This window comes from Gossypium arboreum, chromosome 3 (genome assembly GCF_025698485.1).
Source record: "Gossypium arboreum isolate Shixiya-1 chromosome 3, ASM2569848v2, whole genome shotgun sequence".
Taxonomy (NCBI): Eukaryota; Viridiplantae; Streptophyta; class Magnoliopsida; order Malvales; family Malvaceae; genus Gossypium; species Gossypium arboreum.
Window position 1 is genome coordinate 98,791,082 of NC_069072.1, and position 5,238 is coordinate 98,796,319.

A 5,238-nucleotide genomic window follows, 5' to 3' on the forward strand; every position below is an offset into this window, starting at 1 on the left:
AATTTATATCCAATTTAATTTGGGTTAATAAATTATTATTAATTAATTATCAGAAAAAGTGGTCAGTTGAACTAAACCGAGTGAACCGAACCGACCAAGAAATGGACAACCCAAAAATCGTCCCAAGAGCTGACCTGAATCAGCTTATTTGCTGATTGTTTAAGCTTGCAAAGAGGCCATTGAAGACTTGTTCAAGTTGCATTCAAACCCCTCCACAATTGGTGGCTCTGTAGATATGCCCCAAGCCAAATTTAACAAAATTGGAACCATCCACCATGCCACATTTGTGGCCGAGCAAGGGATGGCTCTTTTGCTGCTATTTTTAGCTAATTTTAGCAGCCATCTTCAGCTATAAAAACCCCACCTTGGCTGATCATTCAACACATCTCAAGCATTCACATCTTTTCTCTCTTCTCTCCACTTTCTTTCTTCTTTTCCATTCTAAATTCTTTTCCTCTCTTGTTGATTTCTTTCCTTGGAAAAAGGGTTTTCATTAGCCATTTTGAAGAAACATTGATGTAACACCCCGAATTTGGGCCTAGAGTATTGGGCCTTGAGTGCAGGTCCGTAAGGAGGTTGTATATAGGTATTTAATTGTGCAATGAAATAACACAATTAAATGTTTGCTTTAGTGGTTAATGGCTTTGAGAAGTGTTGGAGAAATCTCAGGTTCAAACTTGGGCTTTAACAAAAATTTTGGTATTAAGTGAAAAAAACCTGGATGCTTGGATGAGGGCCTTTTAAATTATTGTGGTAAATAAATGACACAAGGAAGCATGTAGTCTAGTGGTTGTGGCGTCATTAAGGTTGTATGGGAGCCTAGGTTCAAGTCTTGGCTCTTGCAATTTATTTTGGTTTTTAAGGGAACCTGGACTTTGGCCTTTAGACCTTATAATTAATTGGGGATAAAATATGACACAAAAAGCCTTGTGGCCTAGTGGCAAGTAGCGTGTGGAGCATCTGAGGGGAGGCATGGGTTCGAATCCTATGGTAAGCAATGAGCATTTATTTTGCTAATAGGGGGCGACAAGAGTTGGTGTTGAATTTAAACTCTGATGTTAGAGGGATCCCACATCGAGAAGCTAACATAAGAGTGGTTGCGAAGCTGGCTTTAAATAGAGGGAACCATGAGGAGAGTAAAGGTACCTTTCTTGGCTGATCCCTTTCACTGTATGGCGTGCTCGTTTGGGTTGGGCGTCGGCTAAGAGTGCTCGGAGCTTGGATTAACTCCAGTCGCCAATCAGGTGTGTATTTCTCGCTACTCTAGCTGTAGGATGGCTACTTCGGGCCGCGATGGGCCGAAAGGGGTCATGTGGGCCCAATGGGCCTACGGGCCCAATTGGATAAGTTGTTTGATTGTGTAGTAAATATTAGACTAGGCTAGGTGAATCTCATATCTCTGGCTAGATTTGGGCTAAAAGGGCCACACGAGCGTGTGGGCCTATTTGGGCCGAGAATAGGCTTTAGGCTCATTCGTATTGTTATCCTTGTTTAGAATACTTTATTTACCAAATTACTGAAATGCCCTTAAATTGTAAAATTACCAAAATACCCTCGATTTATAGAATTACCATTTTACCCTCGATTTATAGAATTATCATTTTACCCTCGATTTATAGAATTACTGTTTTACCCTTTATTTATAGAATTACTGTTTTACCCTCGATTTACAAAATTACTAAAATACCCTTGGTTTGCAAAATTACCAAAATACCCTTGATCAGTAAAATTACCAAAATACCCTAGTCTGTAAAATTGCTAAAATACCCCTAGTTTGTAAAATTACCGAAATACCCTCAATTTGTAAAATTACCAAAATACCCCTAGTTTGTAAAATTACCAAAATACCACTAGTTTGTGAAATTACCGAAATACCCTCAATTTGTAAAATTACTGAAATACCCCTAATTTACAAAATTACAAAAATACCCTTGACTTTCTAAAACTTATAGAAATACCATTGGTTTACAAAATTACTGAAATACCCTTGGTTTGTAGATTTACCAAAACACCCTTGTAGGATGAAATGACTAAAATACCCCTAATAGGTAAAAAGACCGTAAAGCCCCCGGTAGGGTAAAGTGCTGTAATACCCTTGTATGGTAAAATGATGAATATGCCCTTACGTTCCGTATGACTGATGTGCTTAGGATTTACATATATTGATATTGGATTAGTTTAAGTTTGAGTGATAGGTGGTGGTTATCATAGGTGATTGATTATGGAAACGTTTCAACTTCAACCCATAACAGGTGTGTACTAACCCTCGTAATAACTTACATTAATATTTGCTGAGAAGCCGAAATGCTAAAATACCTGTATTTCGGGAACTTGTAATGTTGCGTTTGGGTATAGATGCGATAAATACGATAATATCGGTGTTTGGATCGATGGAACAAGTAAGAACTCAATTTTGTGCACGATGGTAAGTTGGGCCTCAATGGGCTGAAATTGGGCCCAATGGGCTTTCGGACCCATTTGGGTAGAATTGATAGAAAATGGAATTTGGAAAAGTTGCACGTTAACACGGTTAGTATTGTTGTAAAATTTGGGTTAAGTAGGCTAAATTAGCATTCGTAGGGCCCATTAGGAGTTTTGGGCCCAAAAGCCCGAATTTGATAAAGTGGGTTAAAGATCATTGTTTAAACACTCGAAAATATTGATAATTGTAATGAACATGGAAAACCCTGATATTTGGTAAAATTACGAAAATACCCTTATAATGTGAAAAATGACTGTTTTGCCGTTGTGGGCAAGTGACTAACTTGGACTGTGTGGTTGTCGGATTGATTGTGAATATATGTTGGTGATATGAATGACTTGATTGTGATTGTTTATTCAAATATGGGCATGACATTCTGCATACATGACATGTTGCATTGGGTTGGGTTTTTATATGGATGGAGGAAGTGCAAAAGGGCTTATGCCCCAGTTTATTGAAAAGGGCTTATGCCCCAGTTTACCGAAAAGGGCTTATGCCCCAGTTTATTGAAAAGAGCTTATGCCCCGGTTTATTGAAAAGGGCTTTACCCCAGTTTACCGAAAAGGGCTTTGCCCTAGTTATTAAAGAGGCTAGGCCTCCAGATATATGATAAAGCGACTATCTTGCCGGTGATGTGTTGGTTGGGTGGGTTGAGTTATTCCCACATGGTGTGTTGGTTGGTACGGGTGGAGAGTAGCGGATGGTGGGTTGAGTAGTCTACCCAAATGGGCTTGCATACATTCATTGGTATTTCATGTGATATTGAAATGGGCTTGCATACATCCATTGACATTACATGTGATATTGAAATGGGCCTAAGGGCCATACTGTTTCTGAGTAAAGGCTTTGGCCCAATGATATGATTTATGAAAAGGCTTCGGCCCAGTGATATAATTTATGAAAAGGCTTCGGCCCAGTAACCGTTAAACGAAAGGCTTCGGCCCTGTATATGTCAAGACTAATAAGGCTTTGGCCCAGATTGTACTGATACTGTGTTTTCACTGTTTGTTTATTATTGGGATTACACACTGAGTTTTCGTAAACTCACCCCGTTTCTAACTGTGCAGGTAATCCCTAAGCTTAGATGGTTTGGAGCTGCGAGGGACTCGGAGATGGCCACACTACTATTTCTGTTTCTTTTAATTGCAATAAGTAGCCGATTTATTTCTTTATAAGTTTTATCTTATTAATATTATTGTTTGGTTTTGGGTTGTAATAAGGCCATTTTAATTATTTTTCTGGGATTATTTTATTTTTAATAACTTTAATCTGTTTGTTAATAAATGGGCTAGACTTAGGACGTGTTTTCAAAATGATAACTATTTTCAAAATAACACCACGCCACGATTATCCGATTTATCAAAGATTTCAACTTAAATAAATTACAACTCGATTTAACCAAGTGTGGCAATGGTTGTGGCCATGTCTAGGATTGGATCCATTAGAAGAGCTTGGTACTTAAGCAGCCTTCATGGCTCACCTCCTCTGTTATGGATTCCTACCTGGTGCCCAGCTCCTATTCACTTTGTTAGCTTAACAAAAGTCAGTTTTTAATGCACTAAAATGAAACATGGGTTTTTAACTTCAATGTGGCACATCAGATTCGGTCATAACGTCTGGACTGGGTTTGGGGTGTTACAATTGAAGTGTTTATAGTAGCTTTGGTTGACGAGGACAACAGAGAGCGAAGAACGTAGCAAACTAGTCAAGCCACTGACAAACACTGGATTTGATTCTTGTTCCCTATGTCTTTAATTTTTGTTGTTCTTATGATGAAAAAATCTATGAATATTTATGTTGTTGGAATGGTTAATTTAATCAATTAAGCTTGAATTTAATTTGTGTTAGGTTGATTGCATTTTGTTTTCTTAAATTGTTAAAATTGTGTTTATGTTGTTATAGGCCACGTAAGATGCTTGATTAAGTCAAATCATGACTAAGTTATTCTTGCATTACAATTGTTAGGTAACTAATGAATTAATTATTTAAACAAAATTGTAGTTAATGGACACAGTACTTAATCAGTGCATGTTTAATCATCTAAGGTAGCCGAGGGTTAAATTAGCAACGGTATCTGACAATACATTTGCCTTGCATAACTTTCAAGATTATTGTGATTAAATTGTTTCAAGGTAAGGTTACTTTGTTACCTCACATAGTCTTTTATGTACTTATTAAATCGAGTTAATTGTTTCAATTGACATAGGGATATGTTTAAGAGATTATTTTGATTTAACAAGTACGTATGTGCAATAACATATTTGCCTATTAAGATTTGTTTAACCTGTTGAATTGACATAGGGATATAGTCAAGAAATGAATGGATTTTGGTAGGTGAGTATGTTCATAAGTTAGCAAATTACCGAGTTGCCATGAATTTATTCGTAACAATATAAACATGAGTTTAATAATTTTAAGTTATGATATGTAATTAATCTAACACAATTATGTCATCTTGATTACAATCGTTGTAACACCCCTAACCCGTATCTGTTGCCAGATTAGGGTTACGAGGCATTATCGATCAAATTACCACTCAATATGGTCATACAATTCAATCATGCACATAGTAATATTAACTCCTTTACAATAATTTTTTTTAACTAAGTTTAACCAAATATAATCATGCATTTTATTTTATTCCAATACATGCGCATATTATACTTAATATGCAATATCACATGGCAAATAAACCAAAACACATTCGGTATAATCAACCTCACCAAATGATCAAGTATAAAATTTTTAAACATCAA

At 36.6% G+C, this 5,238-nt stretch overlaps 1 long non-coding RNA gene across 1 annotated transcript; it reads left to right on the top strand.

Annotated features, from left to right (window-relative positions):
- Positions 1 to 1,140: 1,140 nt before the first annotated feature.
- LOC128290364 (uncharacterized) lies at positions 1,141 to 3,766 on the top strand. Its single transcript, XR_008280131.1, has 2 exons — positions 1,141 to 1,244; positions 3,550 to 3,766. It is a non-coding gene; the product is annotated as an uncharacterized LOC128290364 (long non-coding RNA).
- Positions 3,767 to 5,238: the final 1,472 nt, after the last annotated feature.